We start from the raw sequence: 20,963 nt of genomic DNA, 5'->3' as shown, positions 1-20,963 counted from the left end.
GATCATTTGCAAATCGTTCATTTCATTTTTTTCTATCTTTTTCTCTAGACTTGAACCCAACCCAAGTGGGTTCAAACTATAGGTTAAGTGGTCCGAGCCACTTAGACCCTAATTCAATTTCATCGAGTCATATTAAGATTAGTCAGAACCATTTAATTCGGATTGTACCCAATTCAGCATTTATATAGTATAGATGCATTTTTTTAGTCAGAAAGAGTATTACATGGAGGAGGTTCGCCATATTCACGAGTTTATAGTGCTGTTACTGGTGGATGTAGACCGTTGTATCCTGGGAGATAGACGCATGGATGTAGACCGTTGTATCCTGGGAGATAGACGCCACTGAGTCCGTTAGCACTATAGCAGGTCGAATCTGTCTTAAGGACATAATATTCAATACTAGTATCTGGTTCTTTATTTATTATTTATTAATTCATTGCTTTATTTTACATATTTAATTAAATATATAGTTGCAAATTTAATTAATCATTTCTTAGCATATTGTTAATTATCTAATAGCATATTAGTATGAGGATTGTTATATCTTAGATGTCACATGAAGCATATATATTTACCAACAATTTCTACTTCACATGAATAAAAAACACAAAATAAAAACGCTTACGAATTCTCATTTGCCGTAATACAATTTTATAGAACTCATTGATCCTTATGTTTTAAAAATATATAAATGAATAAAATAGAACTTATTTGAGAACATATATAAAGTAACAAACACTCTTTTGAAAAAACAAAAAAATAAATAAAAAATAAAAAATAAAAAACCTCATTTTTCTGAATAGACTAAAGGTCTTGTCCCTGATGCAATAGTGATTCTTGACAATTTGCTAGTGTTTTTGTATTTTCCGTAATGAGTGGATCATAAGTTTTTGTATTACAACATAAGTTTTGTATTGCATTTGAGGTACAAAATCCTCACACATGGAAACCCTCAAACGTGAGGATTGTGAAATCTCGGATGCCTTTTCGAAACTAATTGTATTGCATCGATAGGGTAGGTAATGATCTTGTATAATAAATGAATGGAGAGGCTTATATATTAATCTCATGAGTATGGTAAAGAAACTTAAATGTTACATGTCACTACTCATATTAGTTAATCAAAATATAATATGATAATGCATTTGCAAATAATTTCCTAGACTAAATTTGACAAATAATTCCGTATGTAAACCCCTCAAATTTTGGAATCCTGTTATTGTTATTATTATTATTTTTTTGGGGGCAAGTAATTTTGGTGTCTTTTTTTTTTTTTAGTTGATACTCACCTATGTCTTCACTGAGACTCGAACTCCTGAACTCCCTTCTCTTTGAGAACCTCCATTGAGACTCAAATCCCTAAACTCTCATTAAGAAGTAAGGACACGATACCATTAAGCAACTGCCCCTGTTGATTTTGGGGTCATTTTCTTTTATACAAAATGAACACATATGCATTATAGTTTGATCAATTTGCCTTTTTAAGAACAAAATTAACACCATACAAAAATTTTACAAAGGGATCATAGCATATAAATCATATCAGTCAACAGACTACTTATAGTCTTATCTGCATCTACTTTCTAAAGATGCCTATTTATATATATATATATATATGACCTATTTGATTAATATTAATTGATTACATATACGATGAGCAGCAACAAAGCTCAATTGCACCAAGAATCGTGTAATTTAGTGTTCTCTTTTACCTCTCAAAGTGAAGGGTGACGATCCGAATTTCCAAAGGAACAAAAATAATTTAGTGTTCTCTCTTCTGACTCTCAAAGTGAATGGTGATGATTCGAATTTCCAAAGAAACAGAAGTAGGGTATGTGAGTGGATTGTTGTGTTTCTTGCCAATAAAAATAAATAAATAAATAACAAAAAACACTCAATTGAATGCATATATATATATATATATATATATATATGGTCTCATAATTCATTGCATATATGGTTAATATACTAAAATATAAAAACAAAATGAAAACGCAAAACTTGCAGGTGATTGAATCCTGATTTGAGGTACGTATGTTGACAGTAAATATGAGCTAATTAGCAATTGATTCTAATTATCCACAGCAGAATGAACATTGCAGCTTCAATAATGTTTCTTGGTTGTCACTTTTCTCAGAGAACATATAATCAACTAGTGTGGGACTGTGAATGGTAAAGTCAAGTGTGATGAGGAAATTACAAGGCCAGATGCTGAGAAAAGGCACAAATAAGAAAGAAATTGTTCACTGACAACTTGTCCAATAACAAAAATACAAAAGGAACTAGAAATGCAGATCAGCAGTCTTGGACAAGAACAAAACCTGTGCTCAATATCAGTTTCTTCGCTATTACAGAGTTCTTGAATCTTGATCAGTCTTTCTTTTATAAGGTTTCACCAATCATTCTGCAATCATAAAGCACAAGCCGTTGTCAAGCATTATGCAAAGTCCATACAAAATCAACCATCCAGATAAGTGATCAAGTGTCGAGAAAATAACACAAACCACTGAATCGGATATCAGATAGCATTACGAGCATTTTCATCCACCTGAGGCGGCACATTTAACCAGGAGGCATTGAATGAGTTGCTACCATTATGGAATTTGAACCACGCTGCACAGTAGATTTTTTGAAATGTCAATCATTATAGATGTTAGTCTTCCTTTTATAAGGTTTCACCAATCATTCTTCAATCACAAAGCACAACCCGTTGCCATGCATTATGCGAAGTCTATACAAAATAAACCATTCAGGTGAGGTAAGTGACCATGTGTCAAAAAATAACACAAACCACTGAGTCGGATCAGATACCATTACGAACATTTTCATCCACCTAAGGCAGCACATTGTAACTAGGAGGCGGCATTAAATGCCCTACTACCATTGTTGCTTTTGAAACATGATGCACAGTAGATTTTTTGAAATGCCAATCATTATAGATGATAGCAAGTGATATCACCACCAAAATATAAGTCCAATATAAATCTTGTACTATGAAATTGATGAGCAATAAACTCAGACAAGCTATGCGTTTATTTAGTTTAGTTTCTTTTTTAGAACAGCTCTCAAGAACTCAACAATAAATAAACTGTTTTCAGTGAAATATAAAATACTATTTTCTAAAGACATGTCTATTAACTGATTTTCAAAAAACAGTTTTCATAAATTTGCCCAACCAAACGAAATTGCGTCTTTTTGTTTTGTTTTCTGAGAACCAAACAAGGCACCATGCATCTAATGCCTTGCACATTCCTGGTTTGTTCTCTTGATTTTATCTCTTCACCTACATGAACCAGAATTTTATTCCCAATAAACTATATTTCCAACAAACAGTAAACGTTATGATTAACAAATTTCCAATAATTATATTTTTTCCTAAATGAGGCAGTTGAAGCTCCAAATTAAGAAAACTGTACTCACTTCTCTATCTTATTCAATTTCAATATTGCCTGTTAGTTAAATTGTATGGAGTCTTTCTTCATTCAACAGAATTAAACGGGACTGCTAAAGAAATATGCTACTTTGCTTGACATTATTGTTCCTAAATTGTGGGCTTCACCACATAAATTAGCATCTCAAGCTCATCAAAAGCCTGAGAAAAGCTAAACAACACTTAAACGGCAAATATTTTTCTCGATGGCCACATATATGTTTGAAGAAATCTAAAAATACTGAGCAATAAATTAATGGAATTGTAAAAAATTACAGAAACCATAATGTCATTTATATTATTACCATAAGCCCCTCCTTGAAGGCCAACTCCCAAGCCAGATTTACTGCCTCTTCGCTAGAAACCTGTCACATAACATTAGTAGAATGCAATATTATTGGTTTTCCAATTTTTATTGGCGCGACATTCTTAATATAACAATAATGCTTACCGGAAGAACTACTTCCATGACATCCATGTCCAATATATCTGGTTTGACCCATTACCAGTTATATGGGGTGGCCCTGTATCATAACAGAGTAAGAAACTTCAAATTCTCCCACAAACCAAAACAATGGATCTAACAAGGGACGGTGTATTTGAATATTTATATTTTGAGTTGGGATCTTTTTTTATTTTAATAAAATCTTTTGCTTAATCCATTAATTAGCACCAAAAGTCACACAAATAAACACACACACACACACTAAAAGAGGTCAGAAAATATCACAATGATTATAAAGAACCAAACATAAAAATACTGCGTTGTTTTATTTTAATATCTAGCACTCTTAACAAATGAAAATATGTTGGAAGAGATACTTTCATAACTCTGTCTCAAACCCTTTGCAACGCCTTAGGCTTTTAGTTAATCCATTCAAAGGGTAATCATATATCGTCCATTGACGAGTGAGAAAATGGGAACCTAGGCCAAAGATTGGGGAAGGAATCTGCACTACAGAGAGATCAAGAGAATGCACCTAATAAGGCCTTACTAGCCAATATCCATAGGATCAAATAAAAAACATGCTTGTCTATTAATACACGAGACAAGCTCTTTGTTGCTCAAACTCATTCATTTTCACTAGTCTGGAAATTAGATCTCGCTGTCCAAATTGGGATTCATGCTTCACTGGAATTGATAAAAATCAAACAAATCTGAAGTGTCCAAACTGTTCATGAATAGCTTACTCATTTATAGTCATTTACATGGACTCATGTTGGACTAAACTAATTTATGAAACTGTTAAGAATTGGATAAGTAACAATCAGTATAAAAGCGCATATATATATATATACAAACATAACTGTTCCAGATAAGAACCATTAGCATGTCAATTTAGGTGCAGAAAAATAACATCGAGTCCTGATATATTCAAGGCTTCAGTGTGAAAACATGTTCATTGACTGCATAAATATTACTCATGTTATAGTAAATACTGTAGACAAATCATTGATACTACGATGTAATATTTACACATGTTGGATCAGCTTTCCTTTCATAAAGTTTCACCCATCACTCTTCAATCACAGAGCACAAGGTACAAAATAAACCATTCAGGTAAGTGACCGTGTATCGAGAAAATAAGACAAACCACAGAATCAGATCAGATAGCATTATGAGCATTTTCACCCACCCGAGGAGGAACATAACTTGGAGGCGGCATAAAATGACTTGCTGTCATTGTTACATTTGGAGGAGGCAGCACATTGTAATCAAGTGGCGACATTCAATAATTTATTGAATCTCGCTGTGCAGTAGCTTTTATGAAATGTCGGTCATTATAGATGACAGCAAGTGAAATTGCCTTGATAAAACTGCCAACCATACAAAATTTAATCGTTTCGTTTTCTGGAAATGGAAAATTGAACCGAACAGACACAGTGCATTTAGAGCCACATTCCTGGTGTACGCCCTTCGTGCTTTGTTGTTGGTTTGTTTGTTTAATCTCAGCTTGCTTAAAATAAAATAAAGGAAACCTGATTCATCACCGCCACTGGACAATGAATTCCGGATATATTTTGATTTGATGCAGGCGATGGTTGCCAAGGATAGAATGCTCCTAATCCTGATGGTGCTGCCGTATGAACATCATTAGGAATGGGAATTTGATTCATAGGAAGAGCAACTTCCACCATTGTCGACATCATCTAATGAAACTCAAATCGTCAAAGCAAATAAGAATGGCAAATTAACTGCATTTAAATTTTTTTTCAAGAACATGCCTTCACATATATACACACCCATATAAATATATGTATATATATAAAGAGAGCGAGATTACTTCAACTAGATGCTGTATTTCTTAGGTCTATTGGTTTACTCCTCAAGTATTTGAACCTTGTGTTTTTGTAAAGAGAAGATCACTTATTTATTATGGTAGAGCAACCAAGAAGAGTAGAGCATAAAAATATACAATTTCAACCAGATGCATACCAAATGAAATGAAATGAAACAGAGTATATAGCCCGTAGAAACAGGCATTCACATACTGAAAAGAGTTGGCCTTGTGCAGCTGAGAAATACCAATAGTTGAAATTGCCAATCTAATTAGTGATTTGTTAGATACATAATCATGAATTCCACATTCCTGGTTTGATACCACGCTGGTGGTGCCATATATGAAGTTTTGTATGGAGCATGGCAAATTAAGTGCATTTAAATTTGTTCAAAATACATGCATGCACACACACACATGTACACTCACATACACACACACACACACACACACATATATATATAGAGAGAGAGAGAGAGATTACCTCAAACTGCAGGCGACGGTTGCAAAGGATAGAATGCTCCTGATCCTGATGCATATGTATGAAGAACATTGGGATGGGAATTTGATTCATAGGAAGAGCAACTCCTCCCGCCATTAATGTTGACCACATCATCTAATGCAATTCAAATCGTTAAACCAAATATATCCAATCGTGCACGCTCACATATATATGTATAATAGCAAATGAAATATATATATACAATTTCTGTAGAGCAACCAAGAAGAAACATAGTACTATAAACAGAGTACTACACTGAAACATGCATTCACATACTGAAAAGAGTTAGCTATGTGCAGTACTATAAACTGTGCACCCTTTTAGTTTATGCTATTATACAATATTTATACATCGAATTTATATATTATTGATCATATTATAACAAATGAAAAAAACATATGTTGGCTACCATACCTATCTTTTTCCAATTCTAGGGAAAAAAATTAATAGAAAAGAAAAGTGCATCCTATTCAAGAACTTAATCGAACTGATTTACAACCATGTTCAACTTTAATCTAAAATCACATATTTTGAAGAGAAAGCTTAAGAAGCACTATTCTTCCATGAGATGGAGTTGCAAGTGGCAGAAAAGTTCAAATCAACTCCATCTCAAAATCGATCCGTCTCCACCCCCGAAGGAGATAGAGAGATCGAAGAATTCTCACCAGAATTCTAAGTCGGAACAAGATAGAAAGAACTCGTACCTTCACCGGAGTGTGGAGAGAGACAGAGAGAACGATAGATAGAGAGGAAGAGAGAGAAACACAGAGAAAACGAGAGATGGACAGCTCTAGAGAGAGAGAGCAAGATTGATGCGGCTGCTCTGCTATGTCTTTGTATGACACGTAGAACTATATATTTGAAACGTGGCAACATTAAGGACGGATAAGTACATCATTCGAACCTATCCGCCATAAAGCAAAATGCAAATGAAAAAAAATTAATAATAAATGGTGCGTTTAGTACCCTTTTTATTTTCTATTTTTGAAGTCTTAGGAAAATAAAAACATGATTTTATTTTATTAAGTAAAAATAGGAAACAGAAATGATGCTTATTAACTGTTGCTACAAATTTAAAAACATAAAATAATAACAGTATTTAGTAATACAATATATGTATTTAGTAATACAACATATTTGTTACAAAATATATATAATATTTTTTAATTTTTTAATTTTTTTTTTTTTTTTTCATGGCAATAATTTTAGGAGTTGTGTAATTAGAGGGGAGGGTGAGGGGGAGGGTAAATGACTTGAATACGAACTCTCGAATACAGGAAGCAACCCAATCACTCAAGCACGATACTTGCTTCTATTAGTATCAAAAATTTATAAATTTAGAAAATCTAATTTTAAATTTTAAATCTTTAAAATAACCAATACATCATAAGTACAAAATTAGATATACCAAAATAAAAAATTCTCACCAATTATGTATATAAATACATATATATGCATAATGTATACATTTATTATGTGATATATAATATATTTAGCATATGATAATTTATTATGAATAAAAAAATATTAAATAATATATCTTATATGTAATAAAATATATATTGTGTTATAATATTTTAAATTTATTATAATTTAATATTTACATATAGTATAATATAAATATGATATATAATAATATAAAATATCTACTGCTTAATAATTTAATAATATTATATTCTATATCAAAAATTATTTTGTCACAAAATAATTTACATTATTATTTAATAAATATTTTTTCTCTACATATTATTTAATATATTATATATTAAAATATATTTTTATCAAATAAAAAATAATATACAATTTTAATATATTCTATATTAAAAATATATATTTTTATTAACATTTAATATGCAACTTAATATATAACACAAATAATATGAATTTTATTTTAAATGAACAGTGCCTATGTAATAATATTAGTGAAAACATTTCCGTGCTACAGTGCCAAAAATATAAGAAACATCATTTTTTATATTTTCTCTTTTCTTCACAAAAATTAAAAACATTTTCTGTTATAGAAAAACAAAATATTTTATTGAACGTGATTTTTGTTTTCGTTTTGTCTTTTCAGAGGTTGATAACAGAAAACAAAAAACGATTCTTGTTACTAAACGCAGCCTAAATTTCGGTATATGACAAATAATTCATGACTAATGATACTTGTACTTATTAGGTTTATTATTTAATGTAATAATGATCAATTTGTACATTTAAAAATTCTGTTTAAGTTACATTTAGGGAACATTATTCATAATTCAGTGGGTAAACCTACAAAATTTTGTGTCATTTTCTTTTATTAAAAAATAACACAAATATATTATATTTTGATCAATATGCCATTTTCAACAACCAAAATAACACCACCATGCAAAAAAAAAAAAATTACAAAGGGATCATATTATATAAAATTATATTAATTCATTAGATTATTTGTTTCGATTATGGATCTAAACACACACTAAATGCACTAAACAATCTTGACTAATCTTTTGTTAAGTTATAATTGGTGGATTCTTTTTCTTTTTTTTTTCTTTTTTTTTTATTGACAAAAAATTCATATATCTATTTATTCTCACTGAGACTCGAATTGAATTACTTACTTTACGGTGCTTGCTCAAAAGACCCTTATTATAGTCATTATAAAAATTGTTAGAAAAACAATTTAGTAATTGCATAAGTGGGCAATGCTTACTTCTATGTAAATTTTAAAAAGTTAAATTGGATTTCGGATTTTATTAAAATGTAATTACCTTTTCCCTTTCCAATGAAAGTTATTCTCGAGAGATTTCGCCTTGCAGTACCAACTAACGGCCCAACTTGGCTCACTAGTTTTCTCTAGAGCCTTTGACCCACCTGGCACATTTACACCTAAAAGGCCTTAGTAACCTAATGTCATAGGATCAAATCTCAAGCTCTTTGTTGCTAAACTCAAATTCATATTCTTTACGAGTTGAAAATTAAATTCACTTTGGATCGATTAATAATCAAATGAATCTAAAAAATTCAAACAGTTTATGAATAGTTTATTTTATTTATTTTTATTATTATTTTTTTTTTGACGTTAAATGAATAGTTTACTCATTTGTAACTTTATACATGGTATCGTGTTGAACTACAATAATTTAAGAATCTATTAAGAATTGGATAGTAACCAACTAATAAAAAAGTGCACATTAGTATTCTATCCTTATATAAGATTACCACATATATATATATAATTACCATATACATATATGGTTTACTTATTCATCACACATAACCCTCTTATATAAACCCTTTTGTATACATCTCAATATGAATTAATATAATATAGAGTTATACTCTGTCAATATAATATAGAGTTATACTCTCTCGGCTCAATATAATTTGAGGCCTTAGGCGGAAAAAAATAAAATAGTCTTTTAATAGAGTTTACTCATATGCTCATGCAAGTAATATGCTCATTATTTGTTTTGTGATTTTAAAGTGTAGTACTAAAAAAATTTCAATCTCTAATTCTATCGTTAGCTAATTGACTATGTACTTTCTATAAGACATATTCAACAATATAAATAAAAATGATGACAACACACAAACAAAACAAATAATTTTATGATAACAAAATTTAATAAAATTATAAACTAATTGAAGTTATAGAATAATAGAAACTAATTTCAAAGAATTTGGTCCTATACTATAAAAAATTCTTTAATAGAATAAAAATTCATTCAAAAACTTGTGACGGAGTGAGGTTGTAAATGGTAGGAGTAAAGAAGATGAAAATAAAAAATAAAATATATATATATATATATATATATATATATATATATATATATATAATGAGATGATAAAAAATATTTAGAGGAAAAAAAATATGTGAGGAAAAAAAAAAAAAAAAAAAAAAATCAAAGTTCATAGGTGTCTTACAAAAATATGGAAAGTTTCACAAGTCCCACCACAATGGATAATATTATGGTTAGTGTAATGATAACGAGGAGTAATATATATGTATACATGTGTGTATAAGCTCATGTAATAAGGATGAGAGAGAGAGAGAGAAAAAAAAAAAAGTAATAGAAATATAAAAATATTTTGAGCCTAATATTAAATTTCTCTATTGATTGAGGTTTAATAATAGAAGAAAATAAAATTTTTAGGTAACTTATAATATAAAATGAAAAATTTTTGGGGGATAAACAATAGAAATCTTTTAGATCACTGTCAAATCCCTTGTTTAATAATTAACATAATTATTGTAAAAAAGTTATACTATATAAAGAAATGAAAAATTATGAAGCTTTCTTATTAGCTGAGGACTTAGGCGACCGCCTAACTTACCTAAGGTTCCAACCGCCCCTACTTTCTCATTTATATTTAACAAGGTATCAGAGCCTCTCGATTTCTGGTAACAATCTTATCAATTAATAGTAGTCATCGCCGAGGATGGCACCATCAACCCCATCCCTAGTGGTCAACCTTCGGTGATCAACCTTCAAACTTATGCTTACGCATCCCAACCTTTAGTCTCAAGTTCATAATCAGCAAAAGCCTTATTTGGCCATCCAATCAGCCTCCAAGACACATCAACAACAGTGTTAGCAGTAGTATGTCACCTGCCACGACAGTTGTCATGTCGTACACAGCCAGCAATGGTGCCAACAGTAGTGCCACGTCAGTTGCCATGTCAGACACAGTCAGCAGCTGCGGTGCCAGCAGTAATGCCATGTCAGCTGTTAATCGTGTCTCCATCTTCATCATGGGTGAAAACTCATCTTCACCAAATCACTTCCGCCGTATCGCTTTCAATATCTCGTTTCCAAACTCAAGATAGTTTCATTCAATCCACCTTGATTTTGAGGGGGGCTGTTAGAATATATTGTATAATATATTCAAACATTGTATAGGATTATCATATATATAGTTACCATATACATATAGGGTTTACTTATTCATCACACATAACTCCTCTTATATAAACCCCTCTTGTATACATCTCAATACGAATCAATGTAATACAGAGTTTTATACCTCTCCTTATTTCTAACAAGTAAGTCAATTCATGTATAGAAAAAGAGGACTACTAAACACAGTCGCAAGTGCAACTATGGCTCCACAGTCGCAATTTTTATTAGATAGTTTTAAATGGATTTGACTTCCTTTCTTTTTACAGTTGTGTCGCAGTTCCTATTGGATAGTTTTAATTGGATTTCACTTCTTCTTTTTTTTACAGTTGTTTCAAGTCTAGTGTTTACAGCCAACGTATTGCTGGTTATCCCCAACTCTTCCTCTCTTCAAGGAACTTTGTTTGAAAGAGAAAGAGAGAAATCCATAGAAAGGGAGGGGTTGTCAATACTTTTCTTTAAGCTCTCAAATAATAGTATGGAATAGAATAGTGTCTCCTTATCATTTTTTTTGTGTTTCAGGGACATGTAAACTCACAACTCAAAAGATTTCATAATATACATAATCCTGAAGAACAAGATATGGTATGATGTAATAAGTGATGATGCTCACTTCAAATTGAGAAAATTTGACTTTTACTTTGAATTTTATAGGTTCATTTCAAGGCAATAGATTTGGACATTGACGATTGTTATGGCGTAGAGCAAGATACACACTTGATGGTAGCTAATCTTATTATAATGTATACAAATATTTTTATTTTTATTTTTATTTTTACTTTTTTATCATAGTATAATATGTATATTTGATATATATAACAGGAAGAGAATTATTGTCATATGTTTGCTTCTAACGAACTTACACAAGATTGGAGTTTTGAGTTAACACCACCTTCTACACAACATTTTGACGTATATATTAAATTATTAATTTTAATTTACTTTTTACTTGCATACCATAAAAATAGTCTCTTTTTTTTTTTTTTCATAGTTCATAAAAAGACGAACTGCGACTATTAGTCAGTTGCAAAAAATCCCCCTTAAGAATTATTTTGGCAAAAAACCCCCTTCAACTATCTTGAGAGGGGTATTCTAACTAATGTCCATTTAGCAATTTTTTGAGGTAATTTTTTGCACCAAATTACCCCTCAACATTACAGGTTTGGGCATTGTTCAGTCCTCCATTAAATCAGGTGAGTAACAAATTCTATCAAACCCAGAATTTCCGATGATCATCGCCCAAACAATACTAAAATTATTACAATTTATGCCAAAATAAACTGTATTGACAACCACTTTTTGGAAAACTTTCCACATTGTAGTGAGAATAAATTAGATTATTAAAGACACTGACAGGCTTAGAAATTAAGAAGAACAAAATGTATATACGCCCACAATCAAGTCTCTAGTTCTACATATATATACGCACACAAATCCAATAGATCACACACAAAAAGACACACACAAATTCAATTGATCACAAAAAAAAAAAAAAAAAAAAAAACCGGATATCAGTTAGAATACTAGAGACGCTGGCATTCTTCACGCCCTCTGCCCTCATCATCAACTTTCTACCACCGTCAAGCACCAGTGACACCGACGTTAGGAGTGTGCCTGGTTACCGGTGGTCATCTTTGCACCGTTGAAGCATCATCTCGATTCTCACCCTTCTTGTTCACCGTCGCCGGTGGGTTCTTCAGTGTTCTCTCTGCTACACAAACGACATGCCATCACCCTTTCTTCACTCAATGATTGGCTTGGCAGTGAAACATTTCATTCTTGTGATACCCCCGGATTTCTGGATGCGGGTTGGCAAGCCCATGCCCGAATACCCGAGGATATCAAAAACAAATTGGTAATAATCGAACACAGAATACAAATATGATAACTAGGAATAAATAAATTGCTGAAAGAAACTAAAATGATAATCCATTAATAAAATCCTAAGAATAAATTTTCATAAATAATAAAATATTATGATACATCCAATCTTCCCATAATAATACAACTCGCGTAATAAACCTAGCCTCCTCCTCAACAGACTTAAATATATATATGTAGGCAATATGATTTAACCCTAATCCTATACGTAATACAAATCTGTAATAAGGAAAAGAAATCAAAATAAACTAAAAGTACATATATATTTATATGTTTGTACGTGATTATATATATATATATATATATATATATATATATATATATATATATATAACCTACTATCCTTCTTCTACTATTATTACCATTAATAATAATAATAATAATAATGTTATTTCTGTATTATACATATATACACAAATATATATGTATATATATATATACAACCATCCCTATATGGGTAAATATCCGTACCCATAACAAGTCTTATCCAAGTAATCCATGCGACCTATTGGGTTGGTCAATTACTACTATCCGCATCCATCATTTTTAAACAATAAAATAAAAAAAATAAAACAACTAATTCATTTAATCACAAAAATAAAACACAAATAATACACACAGTACACATCACGCAAATAAATCATTTAAGCACACAATGAATTTAAACAAATAACACAATTAACACAGACAAATAATTCAACAACACGTAAACAAATAATGTGATTAACACATACACAAATAACCAGCTAATCACTTAAACAATTAAAAATTTAATTAAAACAAATAAATAAATACCGAGACTATCCTTTTAAAATTAGGAGAAGCATAATAATTTTTGGAGGAATGTCAATTTTACTTATTAAATTGACTTTTCGAGGATTGTGTTTATCCACTGAGGCGGTAGCCTATATATTAGCGTTACCAAATCGTAGGCGCTAGGTGCATAGAAGTTTTTGTGCATATATTCCATAGAAGTTAGAGGACTATGAATCATTACCCTTGACAAAATATTGGGTAATGATGAGTTGTTAAATACAACCTATTTGTAGTACGGTTATTATGTTTCTTAAATATATGAACCATGTATACTGTTTGATACATTGGAGTTAAGTGGAATCATCATAATGATGTTGAATCTACTTAGGAACAGGAGGATGTTATTCGCTCACAGTTTTCAGAAATAATGGAAGAATGTAAGGGCGAATTCCAAGAACAAAATTCCTTTTGTTAGTGGGGAAGAATGTAATACCCCTAATTTTAAAAAGATAGTCTCAGTATTTATTTATTTGTTTTAATTAAATTTTTAATTGTTTAAGTGATTAGTTGGTTATTTGTGTATGTGTTAATTACATTATTTGTTTATGTGTTAGTTGAATTATTTGTCTATATGTTAATTGTGTTGTTTGTTTAAATTCATTGTGTGCTTAAATGATTTATTTGCTTGATGTGTACTGTGTGTATTATTTGTGTTTTATTTTTGTGATTAAATGAATTAGTTGTTTTATTTTTTATTTTATTGTTTAAAAATTAAGGATAGATGTGGATAGTAGTAATAGACCAATCTAATGGGTAGTATAAACTACTTGGATAAGACTTGTTATGGGTACGGATATTTACCCGTATAGGGATGGTTATATATATATATACATATATATTTGTGTATATATGTATAATACAGAAATAGCATTATTATTATTATTAATTATTTATTATTAATGGTAATAATAGTAGAAGAAGGATAGTAGGTTAGATATATATATATATATATATATATATATATATATATATATATATATATATATATAAATATCTGTATTATTACTTTTAGTTTATTTTGAATTCTTTTCCTTATTACAAACTTGTATTACGTATAGGATTAGGGTTAAATCATATTGCCTATATATATATATATATATATATATATATATATATATATTTAAGTCTGTAGAGGAGGAGACTATGTTTATTACGCGAGTTGTATTATTATAGGAGGATTGGATGTATCAGGATATTTTATTATTTATGAAAATTTATTCTAAGGATTTTATTAATAGATTATCATTTTAGTTTCTTTTTGTAATTTATCTATTCCTAGTTATCATATTTGTATTATGTGTTTGATTATTACTAATTTGTTTTTTATATCCTCGAGTATTCGGGCATAGCCTGGTCAACCCGCATCCAAAAATTCAGAGGTATCACAATTCTCTTTGTAGAATATATACCAAATCTGTTTTGATTTTAGAAGGAGAGATAAGGGGTTTTTAATATTTGGTGAGTTTTTATTTGATGTATTAATACCAAATCTGTGATTTTTACTTAATAAAAATAAGCTCCGTTGTAAAATTAAAAAGTCAGAGAATCAGGGGGGGTGAATTGGGATGGGTTGGGCCACAATGTGAGCTTTGGGTTGGAGAGATTATTGGTGAATTGAACGAAAATTCTGGGTTTGGTAGAATTTGGTGCTCACCGGATTTAATGGAAGACTTAACAATGACCAATTTTGCAATTGCAAAATCAAGAGAGTGATAAGTAAGGAAATCGAGAAGGTGATTGAATTGTATTTCAAAAAAAATTAGGCTTTATTTATCACTTTCTTGATTTTGTAATTAGAGTCTCTGTATGCATTTGTGATTGGACCACATTAGTGGTCAGTAGGGATGCTCTACTCACCGATGAGTAGGCAAGTCTTGCCCATAAAATTTTATAATTAAGACTTGTTAGACAGGTATTTTTCTCCTCCTCCTGTGTGTGGGGTGGGGGCAGGATTTATTCCTACACCTAATCATGTTAGTCCTTAATTGTCTAATAAAATTTTATAATTAAGACTTGTTAGTCCTACATTTGAAAAAATATAGGACTAATAGATATTTTTCTCCCGTAGGGATACTCTACTCACCGATGAGTGGACAAGTTTTGCCCATAAAATTTTATAATTATGACTTGAGGGCTAACAGGTATTTTCCTCCTCCTCGTGTGTGTGGGGTGGGGGCAGGATTTATTCCTCCTCCTCCTTTGCACGTTCGTGTGCGTGCGTGCTTGTGTGTGTGGACTTATTCCTATACCTAATCATGCCCCTTAGTCACTGCTATATTTTACTTTATTTTGAAATGTTAAGCAAACTCACACGCTCATGTTTGCATTAAAGTTCGAATTCCCGACCACCCCTTTGAAAATGTGGATTTGTACCAAGTAAGTTATTGTCCATTTGATATATTTTCTATTTGATAGTGATGCAGTACTCAGGGGCAGAGGGAAGGGGGGCTGGGGTGGCCATGGCCCCCTAATTTTCTGAATATATATTTTTAATATAGGTAAAAATAAAAATAGTATAACATGTATGGTATAAAATCTATACTTCCCCCCTCCCCCGAAGAAAAAAAAAAAATCTTTCTTTAATTAGCATTTAACAAAAGATAGTTTATATATAATATAAAGAAAAAAAAAATTTAATTGACAACTATAAAACCCCGATAAAAATTGACATTAAATTAATTATTTTTTCCATAACCTTATTATCCTAAAATTCCATCTCATACATGACTTTTCATCATTTTTTTTTATTTTTTATTTTTATTTTTATTGGAATATTTTTATAAGAATTCTATAAGAAATTAATTTTTATAAAATATAGAACAAAATTTTCATTTGAAGTTTTGAATATCAACAAAAATCGATGATTGAAGAATCTAAATTCTTATTTTATTAATTTGTTTGTGTTTATTTTATCATAATTATTGTTTTGTTAAATTTTGAATTGTTACTTTTTTAAAAATTTAATTTTGTTTTTTTTTTCTTTCTTATAGGTAAGTAAAGAGAGTTAATATTTTTGTTAATTTATTTTTGGAGAGTTTTTGTTTTGAAAGACATTTTATATTTTGGTTTTAAATTACCTATTTTTACACTAAGTATAGTTTTGTATTTATCGGATGAAATAGCACTACTCTAATCTAAATTAGTTATGTGCTATGTGTAAGCCATTAACATTTTATGATTTTTTAAAATAATCTAAAATATTTTTTTACTATCCCATTTTTTGTTTTTTTTTTTAATCATCCACATTTTCGACCTTTTTGTTCCATCTTATTCCCTACTTAAATTTGTTTGTCTCTTTTTCTCCGGAGAGTGTAGAGAGACAAGTTTCACACACAAAGAATAAGATTATATTCTTACAATCCCTTATTTCAGTGTAACTTCCAAAAAAAAAAAATCCCAGTTATTTTATTACATACATGCATGATTTGACTTACAAAATCACTTCTTTCTCATTGATGTAGATGATTTTTATGCACACTGCAATTCAGGTTAATCTCAAAGGTTTTTTTTTTTTTTTTTTTCTCTTTCTCTCTCTCTCTGGGTAATATTGCTTATAATTTTGGCCCCCAAACCTCAAGATTCTGGTTCCTGGTTCCGCTCCTGAATGCACTCATGTGCCTGCTTTAAGACAACTTGCCGTTTTAATATTTGTTGTTTGCGTTTTGGAACTATACTATATACATTGATCTTATATTGCTATAGTCTCTCTTTTGTGTCCCATCATTTTTGTCACCAATTGTTGAGCCAAATATAGAATTTAACACCTAAGATGTGAGAGTTTATTCTCATTCATAACTGGCAAAGAATTTTGTTAAACGCGATTAATTGAAGTCGCACAAAAAACTAATCAGTTTTTGCATCATTACTAAGTTACAAGTCCAATCAACTGGTCCTGAACGAAAAGTCATAGTCATGGTTATTTCCTCAAGTATTTTTACATTTGCAAATAATTTCTCAAATTAAAAATTTGACAAATAATTTAATGGGTAAAACTTTGCTAATATCTCATCAATCATTTTCGTTCAATAAAAAAAGCTTCCATCTCCTTATGTACTATTGCAAAAAGACCAAAAGAACCTGACAAGCAAGTTTTACATAAACTTGATATAATTCGAAAAACTTACTAGATAATTAGATATCACCTTAACCATTTAAAGGTGTCCATGAAACATAAAATTTAAATGATCGACTCACCTCGTCTTTTTTAATTAGTAGGTAATTTAGAGCTACATTTAATATTATTACTATTAATTTTTCTTAGAATACTCCACAACATTACATTAATTTTAAATATAGGAAAGAAAAGGTTAAAAGTTCCTTTTATAGGTCAAGACATGAGGCAGGCCTTTGGAGATTTGAGGTCTACCATTTGTTTTGTGTGACCAAGAGAATAAATGAAAAAAGAGGTTTTGGTTGCACAAGCAATGGAAATAAACCAATAAAAATCCAAATGCAATACAAAGAAATGTGCTCAAAAGATGTTGATCAAGCAAGAGATTTAATTAACCTACCAACAATATAAGAGAGAATGAAAAAGAAAGTCAAAGATTATGCAGAGCTTTGTCCTTAAGCCCTTTCAAGTGAATACACTTCCAACATTATAAGACGCATTTACGAAAGCACAAACTGTTCTATATATATATAAATATATCATCACTTAGTGATGATAGCTTAATCCATTGTGTGTGTGTGTGTGTGTCTATGTTCATAGGATGCCTTTAACCATACATTGCGCAAAATCTATACAAAGCACATGTATATAATAGAAACATATCTCTGTTCCAGATAAGATTTGGGTGCAAAAAACATAACATTGAATGCTCTAACTTCGTTGTGAAAACATTTTCATTAGACTGTGTGAATGACCACAAAACAAGAGTGTCATTAAAGCTGAAATAGAAAAGATGGGGACTACAAATATATTAACACAAGTTTAGATGCAGTTCTTAAAACAAACATAAAAACGCATTTAAGGAGCTAGAAATGCAGATCAACAGTCTCGAACAAGAACAGAAACCTGTGCTCAAAATCAGTTTCTTCGCTATTACAGAGTCTTTGAATCTCGATCAGTCCTCCTTTTATAAGGTTTCGCCAATCATTCTGCAATAATAAAGCACAAGTTGTTGCCATGCATCATGCGAAGTCATTCAGATAAGCGACCAAGTGTCAAGAAAATAACACAAACCACTCAGGCAGCGCATTGTAACTAGGAGGCGACATTAAATGACTTGCTGCTATTCCTGCATTTAAAACACACTGCACATAAAAATAACATCAAGTGTTGTAACTTCATTGTGAAAACATGTTCATTAGATTATGTGCCATAGAGCAAGAGTAATTGAAGCTGAAAAAGAAAAACCAAGATGGGCTGCATATATATTATATCAGACACGTTAGGCTGCATGTCTCAAAAACATAAAAACACACTAAGGAGCTAGAAATGCAGATCAGCAGTCTTGGACAAGAACAGAAACCTGTGCTCAACATCAGTTTCTTCCAAGGTTGTTAAAATCGGGATTCTACGTAGAATTGTTTTGGGCTCCGTAGAATCGGAATCGTAGAATCGGATCGTGAATCGTAAGATTCTACCAAATTGTGAAAAAATAATTGAAACTAACTTCCTAAATAATAAGATATGTAAAATATAACCAAAATAAGGCCAAAACACACCATATTACATATCCATGACTTCAAATCTCAAATCCTAGCAATATTCTAAAGTCCGAATATAAATAAAAGTAAAAGAAAATATTCCAAACTTTCAATATAAATAAAAGAAGATGTAACACAAAATAACATAGTCCACAAATCTCAAATCCTAACTCATCCCTCTCCAAAGTTAGAAACTAAAATGACATGTCCATAAAGTCATCATTGAACCCTTCAACCAGATAAGAACCAGGGAGAGATCTACCATTCCTCCATGATACAGTATCAAAGTAAATCTGAGAGAGAGAGGAAATGGACTTTTGGAATTCCAAGTGTGAAAGACAAACGGAGCAACAGAAAACAGAGCATGAACTGCAGATAAAGATAAAACATAACACGAACAAACTTACTGAACCAGAAAATGAGAGAGAGCGAGATGCCATCAAAGAAATTCTTGCAGTAAAAAATATTACCATGCCAACTGTTACACCATATCTTATGGAGAACATATTAAAACATAGCAAACTCGTCTTCATTTATATGGATTCAACTGATAAAAGTACATCTACCAGAACTTAAAGATGATGTTAATACTCCAAGTATTGCATAAATTTCAATAGAAGTGGTCACACCAGTTTAGCTAGAGCCCAATTAGCCATAGTAAAAGCTCTAAAAAATAGTGATAAAAATTTAAATGGCCAGGCAAACTTAAAACAAAAACTACAGAAATCGGAAAAGATAGTTAGAACTTAAAATTAAAGTAAAATTAAACCATTAATGCAAAAGATTATCAGAACATGATGAATAATTTCTAAGAACAAGTAGATAAAAGGTTAGAATAATCAAGGAATAATCAAGGTTAGAACAATCTTAGAATAATCAAGCTACGAAGGGTTATAGAGATTAGAGAAAACTCTTGAAATTTCTTGATCAAGGAAGAAAATAAATATAGAACATACCTGGCCGAACCTGTAAGCTGCTGTATGGATCCGATGATTCCGATCTGCTCGCTATGAGCCTCTGCACTGCCGCCTCATCTCAGTCCTCACTCCTCTCTGAGATAGGGTTCCCGTTTCTATTTTCTAATTCTATAATAGAGTAGGTTTTGTATTTTATAATTTATAGAATAAATAATTAAATATATAATTTGGTAAATTAAAATAACTTTCTATACAAAATTTGGGCCAGGCTTTGGCCCAAACAACTAAAAGAATAAAGGCCCAAAGACCAAATAGTATAAAGACCCGCCCAAACACACATTTTGGTAGAATCGGTAGAATCGTGTAGAATCGTACAATTCTACAATTCTACTAACGATTCTACCGATTCTATCCCCGATTCTACCAATTGGGCGATTCTGATTCGATTTGAGTCGATTTTAAGAGCTGGTGCGATTCTACGACTCAGAATTGCGATTTTAACAACCATGGTTTCTTCGCTATTACAGAGTTCTTGAATCTCGATCAGTCTTCCTTTTATAATCATTCTGAAATCATAAAGCACAAGTAGTTGGCATGCATTAT

General features: G+C 30.7%; 1 long non-coding RNA gene across 4 annotated transcripts; it reads right to left on the bottom strand.

Annotated features, from left to right (window-relative positions):
- Window positions 1-2,037: 2,037 nt before the first annotated feature.
- LOC132302587 (uncharacterized) lies at window positions 2,038-7,024 on the bottom strand. Of its 4 annotated transcripts, none has more exons than XR_009480866.1 (7): window positions 6,916-7,024; window positions 6,194-6,325; window positions 5,068-5,581; window positions 3,882-3,954; window positions 3,736-3,795; window positions 2,505-2,613; window positions 2,038-2,404 (listed from the first exon to the last, which is right to left on the bottom strand). It is a non-coding gene; the product is annotated as an uncharacterized LOC132302587 (long non-coding RNA). The 4 variants fall into 4 exon arrangements; XR_009480867.1 differs by having other exon boundaries at window positions 3,882-5,248; window positions 5,411-5,581; XR_009480865.1 differs by having other exon boundaries at window positions 3,882-5,581.
- Between the last annotated feature and the right edge of the window lie 13,939 nt (window positions 7,025-20,963).

Source organism: Cornus florida, unplaced genomic scaffold (genome assembly GCF_030987335.1).
Source record: "Cornus florida cultivar Cherokee Brave unplaced genomic scaffold, ASM3098733v1 CherokeeBrave_3.0.0_Hap2_Chr04, whole genome shotgun sequence".
Taxonomy (NCBI): Eukaryota; Viridiplantae; Streptophyta; class Magnoliopsida; order Cornales; family Cornaceae; genus Cornus; species Cornus florida.
This window is presented reverse-complemented; position numbering and strand designations above follow the sequence as displayed.